This window comes from Octopus bimaculoides, chromosome 19, assembly GCF_046866305.1.
Source record: "Octopus bimaculoides isolate indiv1 chromosome 19, ASM4686630v1, whole genome shotgun sequence".
NCBI lineage: Eukaryota > Metazoa > Mollusca > Cephalopoda > Octopoda > Octopodidae > Octopus > Octopus bimaculoides.
This window is the reverse complement of record NC_142946.1, coordinates 16,879,545-16,899,961: the sequence shown is the minus strand read 5'-3', so window position 1 is coordinate 16,899,961 and position 20,417 is coordinate 16,879,545.

The window sequence follows — 20,417 nt, the reverse complement described above, 5'->3', positions numbered from 1 at the left end:
TTCCGATACGTATTATTTGAAGGAATTAAGAATACTGAAGTGAAAATTATAGGGGGGTTAGCATATCAGATGCTCAAAGATAGACCTGTTCAATTTCAATTTAAATCTGAGATAAGGCTGTGCATGAGTAGTTTTATTGTATGCTTTTATTATTCATTGGAACGAAACATGAATTGTAAGATTTACAGTTCAGTATTGCTACAACAGTCTTAGAGAAGTTGCAGGAATCAATTTTTTTTTAAATGAATATTTTAGGCCAGACGTATTTTCTTATGTGTCATATATTTAAAGACGGTATGAAACAGCGATTTAATAAATTTAACCAGTGACATCATAAATATTAGTAACTACGTCCTTATTCTATGAACAATATCAAGTACTAGTATCAGTCGTAGCAAAAAACTTTAGAGCTTGATATGAAGGAAAATTAACTAAAGTTAAATGCCGAATTACTTATCAGCCGTACAAGAATAGACTCACAAGGTATATGCCGTAATTTACTCAATAAACAACAATAACGTGAATACAAAGTCACACCAACATACATAATGCGGATTAATATAGTAGTATCAGAAAAATGAATTAACTCTAAATCAATGTAAAGTTGATTACTGAGACTTAAAGAGTAGTATGACAAGAAAATCTATGCGACAGCCATTTTCAGTGCTAAAGGAACAAAAATTATATTGAAGCTAAATACTAATATTAGAAAGTAATACGGTAGATGACGAAAAGGTTTTCCTGCAAAGCTATTAATTTCTCCAAGTCTTAATGTGTAACTTAATGTGTAAATAGGAAATCATGTTAAGACAGCAACAGAAAAGAATTAAATAAATATTAATGGATTTTTGTCGGTAATCTGATGGCGCCAATGTAACGTTAACTTCAGCTTGAAGGGTACGCATTTTCTTATCAACTGTTAATATTAGCCAAGCAGACAAGCTGCAAGAAGTATAGTGATGTCGTTAAAAGTCACACTTCTTCATTGCTGCTTAATAATAGAAGCTTTTCTAATGATGTTTACTATTCATCCAATTTGTCACCCGTGTTGTAGTCTTCAAACACGTATTTCACTAATTTCTCAACATTTTATTGTCTAGTGCACATATATTTCGATGACAAGAAAATCAGCGTGAGAAAAAGATATTGAAATATATTAGTTAATAAGGCATTAATAACCAGACTTTTACAATACTATAGTCGTCAAAACTAGACATTATTCGTCTTCGTGATGAAGAAGAAACTTACATGCAAAAACACACACACTTATGCATACATACATACATACATACATACATAAATATATTCATACATACTCACACACACTCTTACACACATGCGCTTACACACACACACACACACACACACACACACACACACACACATATATATATGCGAGTAAAAATAAATACAAAAAAAGGGGGTTTTGTATGATTGCGTATAGAGGAATATATTATTTTGTTTAAAAGAGTTCCAACACTGTCTGTTTTTTATGTTTTATTTATATTCCTGCAAAACCAATGTGGGATATAGAATATGGAATATACAATATATAATATAATATATAATATAAAATAAAAATGGATGGTACTATGAAATAAAGTATTGAATGTCTTATTGAATATATGGAATATGTCTTATTGAATAGATGAAATATTGAGTGTTCAATATAAAGGATTAAATATATAAATATATAAAGGTGGTATTTCATATTTTCTATACCTTGTGGTATTTCATATTTTCTATACCTTGTGGTATTTCATCATGGCCGATATGACATGTATGTATGTACGTACAAGTGCATACAATGAGAGAGAGTATGACAGCAATGAGAGTAGGAGAGAGTGAGGCTAACTAAATTGCTGTGTTATTCATTGCGAACGTTCTTAGTCATTTGTAGAGATTTTGTAACTCGTGTTAGTAGCATTTTGCATGTTTGAATATTTGTATATGTATGTATGTATGTATGTACGTATGCAAAGTATGTATGCATCTATCTATTCATATGTGTCTGTATATGTTCTATGTATTTGTAATTATGTGTCTCTAGTGTAAACAATTAAATAATAGCGACTGAGGCAGTATTAATATTAACAGATTATATATATCCCCCGCCCCCTTAAAGTAGATGTGTTAGAGCAGAGAATATTGCGTTATATACCACGACTGGACTACTCACATTGACTTGTGATGTTTTCATCGGTGGTGAGCGAGAAACGTTCGCCACAACTACGGGAACTGTCAGATCACACTGACCTTAATTCTCCATAGAATAATTTCAGCAAAGGCTCAGGAGTGCCTGTGTTGTAAGAAGCTTACTACATAGTGTCGATCAAAGCCTTGTGAGTGGATATGGCAGACGAAAACTGAAAGAAGCCTGTCGCATATATATATATATATATATATATATATATATATATATTATGTGTGTGTGTGTGTGTGTGTGTGTGTGTGTGTGTGTGTGTGTGTGTATGTGTGCATCTGAGGGTCTCTGTGTCTGCGTTTGTCCCCACCATCACCGTTTGACAAGTGGTGTTGGTGTGTTTACGTCCCCATAATTTAGCCGATCGGCAAAAAGAAACCGAGAAAATAAGTACCGGGATTGACTCATTCCACCAAAAATAAATATGGTGCCCCAGCATTGCCTCAGTCTAATGACTGAAACAAGTAAAGGAGAGATAAAAGAAGTATATATATGTGTATACATATATTGCTGATGCTAATGACTAGAATTTTTTACTGGTATTTCAAAACGACCAAGGAGACGTGCTAACGGGGGACATCAAATAATTCTACAACTATTATTTACACCAAGATATTGTCGTCCTTCAGTTGTAGTGTAACGCCGGTATAGAAGCCGTATGATGAAACGAATTTGCTTCCTGTTTACTCCATCATTTGACTTCAAACACAGAGTCCCCTGGAATGCATTACGTTGCAGTATCTCTTGATTCGAGGAAGATTAGGTTGCTATTTTTAGTAAGTTTAATTGTATGAACATTTGAAATAGTTGGGTAGAGTTGCCACCATTTGAAAACAATAACCACACTTTTGTTTTTCACATACTAAAGTTGCAATGAAGAAATCAATATGCATATGTGTTACTAAGGACGTGCATCATAGCAACTATAGGCAGAACTTGAGAGGAGATTGAGTTTATTCCATGTAAAATATAGGCATTGCATTAATAATTTAGAACTACTCAGAAAAGGACAGAAGGAACTATGGATAATAGTGAAAATATGAAAGACTATAGGGTTGGGTGAAGCATTGATGAAAGTCAAATGAAATTTGTTGCAGTTGAGGAGAACGCATGTTTGTCTACGAAACTTCATGCGGCAAAGATGCATAAAAGGATATGGTGATATGTAAAACTAATGGCTGTCCATACGAGCATGGCCCGACATACAGTACAGTACTGGGGTAAATAGGAACTGAACAAGCAAACACGATTAGTCGCTGCAACCAAAGTGATTTTGCCGAGCCTGTTGCTAATATGTATTTATCATGTATTTGATATTGTTAACAGAATCGGGATATAGTTACTAATATCACCACAACATCTGCTACTTTGGTAATCTCTACGAGGTCACTGGTTAAGTCTGTTAAATCGCTAGTTCGTAACGTCTTTAAATATACGACACATCAGAAAATATGTCCGGCCTAAACTATGCATGAAAGACAGAAACGAAAAACAAAAACTAAAAACAGTGACTCTTGCAACTTCGCTAAAATCTCTCGAGAATTCATGTCCACAACAAGTCTGCGATACTTGAATGATTTCATTTTGATTTATGTACGTATGTAAGCCTTGCAGACAGACAAAATAAAATAAAAACAAAAGTGCAATGATTTAAAACGTTCTCCCCTTTCCTTTTCCACCCAACCTCGAAGTCTACAGCTTCTTAAAGAGTAAATTTTCTTTCTTAACTCATATTGATTCGGATATATGACCGAGAGACATAAATGTAGCTAACTTCATCCCCCTTCATTTACAGACATTAGAAACGTATTATAGTTATATACGTCAGAGAATATAAATTTAGTCAAGCAAATAATTCAACCCAATTGCTTCCTCGAATAAATATACATTTTATAACCACTATATTGAAATAATGTAGGACATTTCTATAACTCGTCCAGAAGTATTCTCTTGGTGATAAGAGCAGTTTGCATGAAAAAAAAAATGGTGTGACCGTTTAGACACCAGTTCGACTGTGATTGAGCAGATCTATGTTCAAAAAGGTTCTAGATGGGTATCAATGTGTGTGTGTGTGTGAGCGTGTGTTTGTGTGTGTCGTGTGTGTATATGCATATATATATATATATGTGTGTGTGTGTGTGTATATATATATATATATATATATATATATATATATATATACACACACACATATATATATATATATATACACACACACATATATATATATATATATATAAAGAGCACTCCGTCGGTTACGACGACGAGGGTCCCAGCTAATACGATCAACGGAACTGCTTGATCGTGAAATTAACGTGCAAGTGGCTGAGCATTCCGCAAACAAATGTATCCCTTAACGTAGTTCGTAGGGAGACTCAACGTGACAATGCTGGTCCTTTGTATAGGTATTACTCATTTTTGCCTACTGAGTGGACTGCAGCAACGTGAAAGAAAGTGCCTTGCTCAAGGACACAACGCGTCGCTGTGAATTGAACTCACGACCTTACGATTGTGAGCCGAATGCCCTAACCATTAAGCCACGTACCTTCACCATATATATATATATATATATATATATATGTTTGTGTGTGTGTGTGTGTGCATCTACACACACACAAATATGTATGCATGCATGTATATACGATCGGATGCTGAAAATTTCCTGGCTTTGGGCAAAAGAAAAATAGAGGAGGTCAGTTGATTATGATTGTATTCAAAATATTTCCGGATTAGATTCACACACTTATTGCAGCGATACTTGAGTTTTTCTAAGCCCTGGAAAAAATCTTCGGGCCGCCAGCCAAGCTTTCGCGTTACAGTTAAAGACAGGAATTATTCAGCATTCCTTCATACATCCCCATATACACATACATACAAACGCACGCACCGTGCACACATCCTTTGGTGTGTTGACTTTTAAATTAGATTTTCCCCATAAATTCGGATGAGACCCTTCCATTTCTTTCGGAACAATAACATTCTTTTTTTTTTTTTTTTTACCACATCTAGATTTTCACCATGAACATACAAGTTAAAACATATATAATTAATGTGCCACAACAATATAAAATGCAAGATATAAAAACTTTAATGATCAGCAAATATATATTATATACAATTCACACAATGTTCAAGCAAATAATTTAATTGACACCTTTTCCTGCTGGGTGCCACAAGCGACAAATAACTCCAGTTCGTTTGCAAAGAAAATCTTGGTTCCTCCCTATCTCTCACTCTCTCTCTCTCTCATATCACCCTCTTTTTTCTCTCCCCTTCTTCTCCTTCTGTCTCTCCTCTTTTTTTAAGTACACATAGCCGTATGTATTTAGGTGCAGTATGATCGAGCAGTTATGGTGTTTATTTCACAATCAGAATGTCCACAATTCAATCTCACTGTGCGGTATTTTGGGCAATAGTCATTTTTCTGTACCCTCTGCTCAATTCATGCCGTGTATGAATTGGTCAGGTGGATTGTGCCTGTAGTTCTAAAGATAAAATATATTCGCATGACATTATGCTAATTCCAGTCTGAGAATTATATTAAATGTAGAAATTCCAGCCACTGCAACCAGAGTATGGAGCACTTAAATTATGACAATAATAAATGTTGTTTGTTGAGTTGAGTCGAGGTTGAATTAAAGAACCATAGAGTACAGCGTTTGTTATACTACAAAATAAGTCAATGCTGTAGTTTCCTATGAAGTAGCAGACTAGTGCCAGCTCAAATTCACTGGAGATCTGAGACAACTAGCGTTCTATAAACGTGCTGACTTTTCCTCTGACAAGTCTTTTTCAGAAAATTTGCATTTCATCCGAAATATGGATTCACGTCGAAATTGCTACTGTACTGGAATCAAACGGTGGTGTTGATAGATAGAGGCCATTGATTGTTCATATTTATTTCTTTTTTACGTTATTTTACGTCATATTAGGAATAGCAAAGAAAAGTGATTATCAATAAAACAAAAGAAAGCAAAGCTGAAAAGGCCAAATGGAATTGGATGTGAAATTAGAAGAATTAAATGGTAGTGTAATTTCGATTTTAAGAATTTATTCGATTGGGATCTGAAAATAAAGTTATATTTTTAGTGGGCGCAAAGCCAACTTCTTTCATATGAAGCGTATAAACGTTTGAAATGGCGCCAACGCAAGCCACAAACTGCTCTGAATTTCATATTCAATATTTCTATGTGATTTAATCATGTGACTACTCTTAATAATAGAAGTTATTTAGTCGGTGTCAGAAACGATAGATCACTAGACCAAATTGTTGGAACAGTTCAATTGGATTCTTTGTCATTCTATGTACGAACAACATTCGGTTTCGCGTCTTACTTTCATACATCTAACATATATAAAATAAAACAACACATTTGTATCAAAGCGAATTCAAAACACAATTGTGAACACACACAGCACACAAACGCACACACACATATATATATACACACAATATATATATATATATATATATATATATATATGAGCATAAACACACACACACATATATATATGTATGTATATTTCTGTCTAACTTTATATATACACACACATGTAAATAGAAATAGATTTTGTTTAATGATATTGTATTGAAAATACGATTGTCATTTAGTTTTGTCGTTTTATCCATTTTTATGGAACAAACTGTATATATATTTGTCTGTGAATATTAACACATTCACACTGCAAATCTACATTTATAAACTTAAAGTATGTGTGTGTGTGTGTGTGTGCGTGCGTGCGTGCATGCATGTTTGCGCGCGCGTGTGAGTGTGTGTGCGGTGAGGTGTCAAAGAAAAGAAAAGTATAATTTGAAAAGACACCGGAATCGATTCTTAGGCAAACCACGTGATAATTAACTCTTTGAATTATTAACATTCTTGGAAATGTAGGCGTGGTTTTTATTGACAAGGCTTGTTACCTTGTACAAGCGAGTCTAAATTTTCCAAAATGTTAGCAAAATCTCAAACAATAAGATTTATAACAACCTTAACAACAGCAATAAGAACAATTCTTATGACTGCGTATATGATGTGGAAGGTAGATAATACAATATTTAATGGATAACTTACGAAGATTTCTGATTTATGCATCATCGATGATGACAAAAAAAGATTCATTGAAAACAAATTATAGAAAATGCAAGACGTGAGGGGCGAAGAAGAGATCAGCCATCATGAACCTATTAACAACATTCATCACAGTTACCAGAATAAATTCACTATCAAGGAAAATGCATTTAAGCATGCTAAGTTGCCCGAATGACGAAGAGTAGACCCATTCATCGGAGTTATTGTAGCCGTTTTCTCCTACTTCTTGATAACAAAAATAACAGCAGCAACAACAGCAGCAGCAGCAGCAATAATAATAACAACAACAATAATAATTATAATTATAATGACACCAGGGATGTTTAACTTGCGAGAAAAAGAAAATATTGCTCCGAAATTTATCCAAAGCATCAGGAAAAACACAAATGAAACTTAGAAAAAAATTACAAAATTTTGGACTGTACTTATATAAGTAATTTTCACTATGAATAACATTGTCATAGATAAAGAAGATGAAATAAAAAAAGTAGATCAAGCCCAGACATACTGATACTTAGGAATCAATTATCTAGATAAGGTATGACACAGAAATTGAAAGAGAAGATAGGGAGAGAATTCATTTGGGGAGTAAGATTAATACTTAAAACAAAGCTCAATGCGAAAATCAAGGTAATAGGCATGAATCCTGTAGATGTCCTAGTTATAAGTTACAGTTACAATATTTTTAATTCGACACAATAGGAACTGATCAAAGCAGTCAGGAATAGAAGAAAATAATGTGAGAATTAGAATACACCACTGAAAACCTACCAGAAAATTTTTTATACACAAAGAACTGAAGGCTGTTGAAGCCTTGTACAGTTAGAATACTACTATAAAATATCTCTCATAGGATTACAGAAATATCTGAGAATCAAGGAAGACTCGTACAAATGTATTTCTAAAACAGACGGAGAAACTCTAGATATAAAAATCTAGAAATAGAGATAACGTGAATGTGGGGGTTAAAATCAGAAATAAATCCCATTATAAGAGGTGCATTAGCTATGATTAAAAATATGCAGACAAATACATAACTAAAGCACCAGCACTTACGAATACATATAACATGAACAAAATAACACTACTAGGTACCGCACACATCCTAAGCAAATTACTTTCAGTTCAGTGAAAGCTGTGCAGTGAAAGTATGTGATAAGAATAAGACTACTGAATGATGATTATGATAAATTTTAATACAGACGCATGACCTTATATTTCGGGTCGAGGGGTGATTTGATTGTATCAGCCCCAGTGATTTACTGGTGCCTATTTTATCGACATTTAAGGGGTGAAAGTCAAAGTCGACCTCAGCGTAACTTCAACTTAGAACGAAAAGAAATGTCGTTCGGCTTTTCGTCTGACTGGCTTACGATTTTGCGAGTTCATCTCATTTATATGGTAGTTGTAACAAAAATGAAGCAAAGTAATCCTTAATTATAGTCATTTAGGAACAAACCTTCAAGGTGAATTTTATATAAGTAAAAATTTGGATAGATTTAGTCAGATAACAAACGTAGAATCTGTGGCGATAGTAGTCTTTCGTAGTCTGAGGAAGATGGTTCTTATTTGTATATAGTGACCAAATGTATGCGCTGCACATTAACTCGGCTTCTGCAGCAAATCAACGTTGCCTGAACAGTTGCACGGAATATCACACGTTAAATGTCGAAGTGATGGCAGACCAGTGAGTCGAAGTATTTTGCTCAAGAACACAAGGTAACACCCGGTTCAGAAATTGAAACCACAATCTCGCGATCGTGAGTGCAACAGCCTAACTACCAGGCCAAGTGTCCTCGCAGATTCTAACACTATTGTTAAGACATTGTCATACACATGTTTTAACATTCATCATGACCGTTTACATTTGAACATTATTGTTAATCTCGAGGTATAAATTATGTGTTAACTTTCAAAAGATTTTATTGAATTCGAAGGAATTTAAGCGAAAATCTGTTCAAGATACTTTTAATGCATTTATTTTGGCTTTGATGACATATCCGTCAAATTGTTACTTTAAGAACGGAAGTCATTAAGGTATTTTCAGGCCATGAATAATACAGGTGTTGTTAGTGCTACTGCTGCTGATGATGATGATGAGGAGGAGGAGGAAGGTGGTGGTGTTGGTGGTCGTTGTAATAGTGGTGAAAATGCTGACAACAATTAAGAAGATGATGTTCAGGAGGAAGAATATAATAATAATGATAATAATAATGATAATAATAATAATAAATGTCCGGATGCAGTACCAGGTAGTGGCTCTCATGGCTTCTGATCTTAATTGATTGGAAGTGTTATCATGTACATTATTTTGTCTTGGTATAAAAAGATGGGTTACAGAAAATATTCTGCTTAATACCACAGATTTGCTTGTCATTTGTTTGACCTTAACCAGTTGAGCATGTCCCTTAGTGGCTGATGATATGTGCATCTCTGATCACGAGCAGAAGTAGTGGGCGAGCATCATAGCCATGTGTTGAGAGGAATTCTTTGGGGTTTGAATAATTCACCTTTGGAAACATGGGTCCCACTTGCGAGGTCACGCGCTGTTTATCGTGATATGAGATCACCATGTCGCGCACATATGGTTGTGATGCATGTGCCTGGTGTACCCTTATCAGACGGGTAGTCATGATGGGTATACTGGGCTTCGAATATTTTACCTCAGTGTCACTTTGATGGCATGCATTGGCCTCTCACTCAATAATAATAATAATAATAATTTCAAACGTAAGCACAACGCTAGTGAGTTCGTGAGAGAGAATGAGTCGATTATATCGACCCCAGTACTTATTCTATCGACCTCGAAAAGATAGAAGGTATAGTAGACCTTATGAGAATTTGAACTCACAATGTGTAAACGGACGAAATGCCGCTAAGCATTCTCCCCGCTGATGATGATGATCATCATCATCATATTGTTGATGTTGATGATGATGACAATGACGATGATGGATGTAATAATAATGATGATAATAATAATGATAATAATGTTGATGATCATGATCATGATAATAAATTATAAAAATCATATTAGCGTAATAACCTATTGTGAGAGACATTTGCAGCTGCTTCAATGTTATTCATGAATTAAATAAATAAATAAATACAAATAGATAAATAATACAGATGCAAAACGAGAATAATAATAATAACAACAACAACAACAATAAATAAAGCATAGAATGAACATGAACAAAATTAATGAATGCAAAGTTTTGTTCCGACAAATTACAGCTAATGTATTTACATTAGAATATATAATAAACATTATTTATACAGAGTCGTTTGTTTTCTGATTCTTGTTCCTCACTTACGAACGTCGGTTCAGTTGATGTTAACCCAATTAGCTACAAAACACCCAAATGTAATGACAATGGATTATTTATTTTCATACCATAATGATTACTCGATACATAAATATATATATATATCATTCACAGACGTTCCAGATGCTTCTACCAATATACTGGCCTGAAGTGATACACTAAATTTTTGAATAATAATAATGATGAAAGTAATAATAATAATAATGATGATGAAGATGATGATGATGATGATAACAACAATAATAATAATGATGTCAAGAATGATGCTGGTGACGATGATGATGAAGATTGCGATGATGATCATGATGGCGATGATTATTATTGTTGTTGCTGTTTTTTTTTGTTGATATTATCATCATTATTTTGGTCTTCATATTTTCATTTTTGTTGCTGTTCTTCAGTTTATTTCATTATTATTAATATTATTATTATTATCATTATTATTATCATTATTATTATTATTAGTAGTAGTAGTAGTAGTAGTAGTAGTAGTAGTAGTAGTAGTAGTAGTAGTATCGTTATAGTAATATAGTTGTAATATAGTTGTTGTTTTGTCTTCTTTATTATTGATGATGACAAGAATAATTGAATAACGAAGATTATGATGATAATAATAATAATAATAATAATAATAATAATAATATTGTGCATGTATTTTATTTCATTTCCTGTTCTTTTGATCGTATTAGTCTTTACTGTTATTGTTACACTTATTAATGCTATTATCAAAAATATAAAGAAACAAATTTAAACAAAAATAATGTAGTATTAATGATAAACAAACAAATATGTTATATTTCATAATGGAGTTAGCGCTTTATCACAAATAATGGAAGCCTTTTGTAGACTGAAAACATCAGCAAAAACTTGATCGCCTGTGATTATTAGTGTTAGATATGACTAATGAAATAATATTATGGAAGATAATATCCATTTCTTGAAAGTCCGAACAAAAGTCTATTGTTCACTTCACTTAATGCTATAATGCATATATTCTATGTCGTTGAATACAACTGCATGCTATGTAAAGGCTAATGTGAAATTTGGTTATCTATTATAAATATGGAAAAATTTGAAAGACTAGTGATAGGAAACGTGCTACTTAAATTAATGCTAACAATAATAATTTGATTATATATAAATACTATATTGATTGCAGAAATACTCCTATCAATTCTTGTTTAGTTAGTACGAGATTTAAATATTGTTTTAATAATAAATGCAACACTGCAAAATATTACAAGCACGGACTGCATTTGGTAAGCTTCTCTATAATGAAGTGTTGCGAGTCAGTAGTTTATCGTAGGCGGTTAGGCAATTATTTTTAGTTGTAACTGAGGTTAGAATTGTGAGAGAATCAACGAAGAAATCTGTCCAGTGGTATATAATTGCTCTATTGATGAGAAAGACATGCTGCCACGAAAGAATGGTGTCGTGGAAAGGATCTCAAATTTGCAGTGAGTATATATATATATATATATATATATATATATATATATATACACATACACGCACACGTATATATATACACATATACATGTAAATATATATCCATGCATTATGTATATATATGGGTTTTATATAATACATATATATATATTGATAGTTCATTAAGTAAAGAGAAGATGGATTTGGTATTGATCTATATTTTGTACTGCCGTCCCTTATGAGTGGGGACTCCGTTCAACATGTGTTGCATTCATTTAGCCGTTTGGGTCTAATCAGGCACATCTGTACATAAAACTGTCTCGCTAAAGATCCGGAACATACACTGCTATGTTGTTATCTGCCCGTCTGGCTATGTATGTGTGTGCATGCGTGCGTGTGTGTGTGCGTGCGTGTGTTTGTGTGTGTGTTTGTACTCTAGAGCATAGCTGTGTGAATTTTCTAGCTTGATTTCGGCGATATATTTTCATGAGGGCACATGTCTCCTGAAGCCTAAATTATGTCTTATCCTAGTTCTTCATGCGAAATACAGAAACACATACACACATTCCTATACACACACACACACACACGCGCACACACACAAACAAACGCACATATATAAAGACAGGCAGGCAGACAGACATGTATATTCACAGAGAGACATACGTAAATGCATACATATCTGTATACAATCATACTTACATACACACGCATAGACCTACGCGCACACACATAGATGCGCACATATATATATATATATATATATATATATATATCATTAGAGTTCATTCGTTTGATGGACCGTAATTTATTTGCAATTAGCCAATGACGTTACCTCCCACATTTCTTTAGTGCAATCTTGAATGAAGACTAATGAAAGAATTGTAAGTTTCTCTTCGTAGTAACATGTAAGTGAACAATAAGTATTGTACCAGAATATTCGTGTGAGTAATTATTGCGCGTCCACTCTGAATGATATATCACTTATTTCTAATACTCGAAACTTTCACGGCATATTGCACGGTTTCAGATGTTAAAATTGTAATAATTTACGTGGCAACGGTTCCTAATTTACCGAGTTAAATATTAACTGAAATTTGAGAACTTAAATCAAATATCTCTCGTAAATATCCGAAACAGCATTCTACTGTCAGTTTTATATTAATTAATATGACTTATGGTATAGAATAATTATCTCATGAATTTGAAGTATATAAATATTCTATTGAATGCAATGTTGATCAAATATTGTTCAATCAATTAGAGCAATCAAGAACATCATGGCGGGTGTCTTCTACACTGATATGGTAAGATACATATACCATTTCATATTACTGAAATCGGTAGAAATTACACGATCTATATTTATACTAATGCCTCAAGTTATTGTCTGCGAGACTATGTACTCAATACAAAATTACATACCAGCCAATGGAAATTAAATCCTTATAAATATAAGCAAAAAAAATAATAAAAAATTAGACTGTAAAATCTGCAGTCTAAAACTGAACAGTATGGTTCATATCGTGTATCGAGTACGTTATGCTTTTTATAATTGTCAAGCTGTTGATGTAAAGTATATCGCTTCAGCTTAGATATTTATTCATCATTGCTGATCAACATATGGTTAATCTGATAGTGTTTTCCGAAGTGACTGCGTCTGTCTGTATATATAGATATATGCATGTATGTTTGTATGCCCGTATGTATGTACGTATGTATATATGTATATATATATATATATATATATATATATATATATATATATATATATATATATATATACAGAAATAAATACATAAACAGAGATAATTGTTTTTATTAAATATATTGTGCTATGTATGTTATTCAAGAGGTATGTTTTCGTACCTGTGTCTGTATATATAAACATACATGTATATATATACACACATATATATATATATATATATATAGAGAGAGAGAGAGAGAGGGAGAGAGAGAGACAGACAGAGATACATATATGTATATGTGTGTGTGTGTACATATCTATATACATATGTATATATGGATATGTACATATGTATGCATATGTGTGTATGCATATATGTCTCTGCAAGAAGAATAGACCACTAGTTAAATACTGATTGTAGACAACTTTCAGGGAATCGCACCAACAAAAGAACTCTTCTTAAAATAGACTGCGTGGATCAGTCTGCACATTTACTCCCTACTTTCTCTTTAAGCTTTATGAATTTACGTATGAGGATCTGTCTCAACCTATTATGTAATATCAGTACTACAGTCCAACAGTATAACGTCCCGGGGAGATTAAGTGATGTTGTGAAAAATACGAACGTTCCTGAATCGCACTTCAATGTATATCTTGTGATTTATACTCTGTAAAGCAAATATTGTATAGGTATAAAAATGTTATAATCTGACTCAACACCACTTGTTAGTGTAACCTTTCACATTACTAGACATGTGTGCGTGCGTTCATGTACGTATGGGTATACATATATTCACATATATGCCTGCATATATGTATGTACATGTATGTACATATATATATATATATATATATATATATATATATATATATTCACACACACATACATAAACTGACATGCATATTCACATACATGTATGAATGTGTATATATATATATATATATATATATATATATATATATATATATATATATATACATAGATATATTCTCATGCATATTCACATACATGTATGTATATATATATATATATATATATATATATATATATATATATATATATATATGTATATATATATATATATAAGTTGTACGTATGCCGCTCTATATGTGTTTAAATAATACAGAGTGGGACAAAAACGCAAAACATCCACACAGTTAGGTGATACAAGAAAGGGACAAAATATACACAGACGATACAAAGAAAGCACGGACATGTCATTCGGAGTTTTCTCTCTTCAGTCGAGATCCAGATTATCTTTGCGATTTCGCCTGGTTATTCTTGATATTGATCCAATCTGGCCAGCTAAGCTAAGTGCATCAGATTCCTTGGAAGAAAGCTGCAAATGTATACACAAAAAAAAAAAAAGAAAAATGTTGCACAACTATAAAAAAAATAATAAAGCAGGACATACAGTGATTAGGATGCTGCACTCAAGATTGCAAATTAGGTGTCTTGATTCCTAGACAGCAATCGTTGTGTCTTTTAACCAAAACACTTTATCCTCCCACGCTCCATGACACACACCCATAAATGGTTCTCACTCCGATGGACTGACGTTCATTTCAGTAGGGGAATGATAGTTGCTCCGCTAGCAGGGCGACAACGTGAGGAAGGGCATTGTTACCGGTGGTATATAATAACATCCGATTGTCGATATATATATATATATATATATATATATATATATATATATATATATATATATATATATATACGTATACATATTCTTTTATACGTTTCATGCCTAAGACTGTGGCCGTGCTGGGGCACCTTACACTTTTGTGTGTTTCTTGTGACTTAAATTTCTTAAAGCATACGTCTCTACTTCCTTCACTTGTAGACATTCTAGTGTTATGTAAAATTTAATTATTGTCGAAGATACATGACACTTCATAATTATATTTATATATATTCATATAAAATGACATGGATACTTCGACAATAATTAAATTTCAGATGACACTAGAACGTCTACATGTGAAGGAAGTAGCTTAACGCAAATAATTTGCATTTGATATACATGCATGTTAATGTCAACTGGGAATATATTATGAAGTATTTTGAAGACTTAGAAAATACTTCGTGAGTGATGTTCAGTAACATTGCATGCAACCAAATATTATGGTCATTATTGTACGCTTTGAAAACTATTCTATTCTAAAAGTAAACCACTTCGTAGCTCTTCACACTACAGAGCCAATGTCAGATGACATCTGATTGCCGATGTTGAAGTTTCCTGGAATAGTGATACATCGTTATGCTTATTGCAATGAAGATTCTATAGAATATTAAAGCGGCGTAAATATTCTGATCTTGGAGTAATCTTTTGTCTTTTCAAGTTAAAATTAGGACTAACTACGACATTCATTTTCACACCATGAAATATCACGTGCATAAATATGGCTGACAAATTTTGGCACAAGCCAGCAAATTCGGTTGATGGGTGGTGGGTATCTGGATAGGAAGGTAACTCGATTACATCGCCACCCCCTGTCCTCGACTGCTACTCATTTTCTCTGCTGTTGCTACTACTATTACTACTTCTATTACTATGACGGTGAGCTGACAGAATCGTTAGATTGCCGGGAAAATGCTTAGCGGCATTTCGTCCATGTTTATTCTGAATTCGTATCCGCCACGTTCGACTATGTCTTTTATCTTTTCAAGGTCGATAAAATAAGTACCAGCTAAATACTCTTCTTCTCCTCTCCCTCTCTTTCTCCCGCCCCTCCCTGCATTTAATCTCACCATCAGAACGTCACTTGCTAAAATTATATGTATAACTCGCCTCCTCTATTTTCAACTAACATTTTAACCACGTAATAAAGATTACGTTCCCCCTACCTCGCGTCATGGACACTTTTCTTTCCCTCGTTTTCTTTCTCCTCTCTTTTCCTTCAACTAATCACGTCAAAGCGTTACAATTACATTCCCTCTACTTCACGTCATAGACGCTTCACTCCCCCTCTTTTTCGTTCTCCCTCTTTCCGTCCCACACTTCACCTTTTCCTCTTTTTCTCTCTCCTTTTTCTTTCTTCTCTTTTCCGTCAACTAATCACGTCAACGCGTTGCAATTACAATCCCACTATCTCACATCATGAACACTTCTTTCTCCCACTTTTCTCTCTCCCTCTTTTCCTCTAATCACATGAAAGCGTTACCGACGGGCTACGTAGCGCAATGACAAACAGATTTATTATAATCTACATATATTTCTTATTGTAAAGCACGTATAAGCCTCAAGGGCATAGATTTTCGTGCGCTGTGTTTAACTATCTAAATTGTAAATTCTAATGTTCCTCTTTAAAAAATTGAAAATTAATTTTTTTAATTTTGTTTTTCAATTTTTTTTTATTAGCAGCTTAGAATTTTCTATCAAAAATACTGTTGCTAAGTAACGTGTTAAGCAATATTTTTCACAATATTTCCTATTAAAATGAATCAAAATAAACTATACAAAACCACCATAAAACATACATAAGTACGGTATATATATATATATGTGTGTGTGTGTGCGTGTGTGTGTGTGTATGTGAATGTGTCTGTGTATCTATACATTCATACGTACATATACATATAAATATATACAAATATATATATTTATATACATATATATTTATACAGTATATATATATATATATATATATATATATATATATATATATAATATATGTATATAAACATAAGTATCACTGCATACATATATGTTATATATATGTATGTATTTATCTATTTGACTGTCTACCTATCTATCTATCTATCTATCTATCTATCTATCATATATATATATATATATATATATATATATATATATATATATATATATATATATATATATATATATATTCGTACTTATATACGCACACGCATACGTAGACATTTATGTGGGGACTGTATGTGTATGTGTGGATAAGTAGAAGGCATGGCAGAATAAGACATATTTTGCGTGATCTGTCGAGATTAAGAAAGAACTAAGGGAAATGTAATGTCATATAAAAATATAAATGGAACATACGTGTATATGTTTTTCTCAATTAGATGTAAAATTGAAAAATAATTTATTTTCCATCTCTCACTGAATGTTGAATTTAATTTAGCATAATAAAAGTAAAATGAAATAAATCGAAAAGGTGTGAAGGTAGTGAGACAAAGTTTCAATAAAGTGTGTTTTTTTTAATGAAACATGAAGCAGTCAAAAGGGCTGCATCACGTGCTTTATTTACCATTCCGAAACTGTAAATGTCAAATCAACTTTCACAAATTGGAATTAAACACCTTCGGTGATTTAATAAATTAGCCTGAGCAGTGACATTCCCGGAATCAAATATACATCAATCGCAGAGTTCTTGATTCTCTTGCTGCTGCTACTACTACTACTACTTCTACTACTACTACTACTAATACTAATACAATAACCACCAGCGCCGCCGCTGCCACCACCACCAATAACAACAACAACAACACTAATTGTGACTACTGCTCAGCAGCTTTTGTGATTATTCATTATTAATTCGTTTTCTTTTATATCTCTATAGCTTTTATTTATAAGCCACGAACAACAGTTTTCTGAAAATATTTAGCCATTCAGAAATGTATGCAAATAAATGTACATATCTGAACGCACACATATACAAACCGGAAATGATCATGCAAGCACAATGACAAAAAGGAAGATGTGCTAATACTGGCCTTTCAGAATAACAGGAAACCACACACACACACACACACACAAACACACGTGTATATATATATATATATATATATATATATATATATATATATATATATATACACACACAAACACACCCTAAATTTGATAACACCCTATCAAGACAATATTAGAAACCTACCAATATATATATATATATATATATATATATATATATATATATATATATATATATACACGTATATGTACACACGCACACACACACAAACACATGCGCGCGTGCACACACGCACACATATATTCGCATTGATGTATCTATGTATGTCTAGAGAAATCAAATTTAAATTAGACACATTTATTCAAATAATTTAGGCTTGATAGAAATTGCTGATTACCTAATTGCATCTCCAATAAAGCCCTATCTAAACAATATTAGAAACCCAAGAATGAGAACGACAGACATAGACAAATAATTGACTTCACATTTATGCATATAAAAACCAAATTGAATAACGAAAGATGTGAATTAATTAAATTATATTCCCGACACCTCATCTTGTGATCTTTTATTGAAAGACAGTTACCTTTACATATAACTGGCACAGATCAATTGTTGTTAAATACTTAATGATGATCAACCAGTTTTTGGAATATTTTCACCCTATAAACGTGGGTGAATACATCATACGATGTTGCCTGTTTTTGACTGTATTTTTTGATTTTCTAGAGTGTGTCGACTTCTCCACGTCGAACAACAGGTAAAAAGGCACTTTGTTGATCAATTATCACTCCCGACAAACTGTCTTATTATTCGTTCATTATTGTGCTAAAGAGAAATGCCAACTATATATATATATATATATATATATATATATATATATATATATATATATACACTCAAACACACACACACATATATATGTATGTATGTGTATATACTCACCTATATATGTATTTACTGGAAACTAAGAGATTTACCACATATCATCATTCATTGACACACAAATGACTGGTGAAGAAAAGACAGCATGGGATGACAATTTTTCAATTTACAATGTACGACTTTGGACAAGTATTAAGTTTTCTGGCAAAGTAGATCTATATTAGTGAGAATATATCAGTAGAAGTAGTTATTCTGCAAGTCACAAATAGGGAAAAGGAGAAATATTGATACGAGACAGCCGCATGTGATTAAGTTGTAAATGTTGCACTGTACAGAGATGAATTATTTCTGCATTATTTGCAAAGGAATTCAACCAAAGCACTGTGAAGGTTATTCTAGTAACAGTTACACAGCCTATAATTGTCAATTTACTGAGGTTGAATTTGTTCCTATGCTTCGACGTACGAGATATTTCTGGTGTGTTATTTAATATATTGAAAGTTTAAATCCATACGTGACATTTCCCTCTATATTGTAGGTTGCATCTCTTCAGTCTATTAACATATAAATTTGCATTTCCAACGAGTTACTTATCCCTTTCCCTACTCTGTAATTTCCATATGTTTTGCAACTTTGCATAAATATATACATATATGCATGCAAATATACATACATGCGCACAAGCACGCAAACACATATAAAGCAATTATAAAGATACACACACTACATATATGTATGTTTATATTTATGTTTTGGCAGTTTAAAGTAACGGCCATTTTGCAAACGTGTTTGTGTGTGAATGTATCTTTGTATGCTTGTCTGCGCCTGTGCTTGTGTGATTTTACGCCAGTGTTTCCGTCTTTGCAGTAACTGTTCCTGTACCATTCAAGCCTAATATCGTTATATTTCATCTTATTCTTCCTAGCCATCAGTTTACTTATATGTTTCAATTGTGAGGCGTTTCTGTTTGCGCCCTCCTTTTCTCTCCTTGTCCGTTATGCTAATATCTGTTTGTATGAATGCGGTAAATTCGTACGGAATCGTTCACACGCCGAGCTAACTACGTTGCAGCATTTCGTCCGTTTTTACGTTCTGAGTTAAAAATCCCCAGATGGCCACTT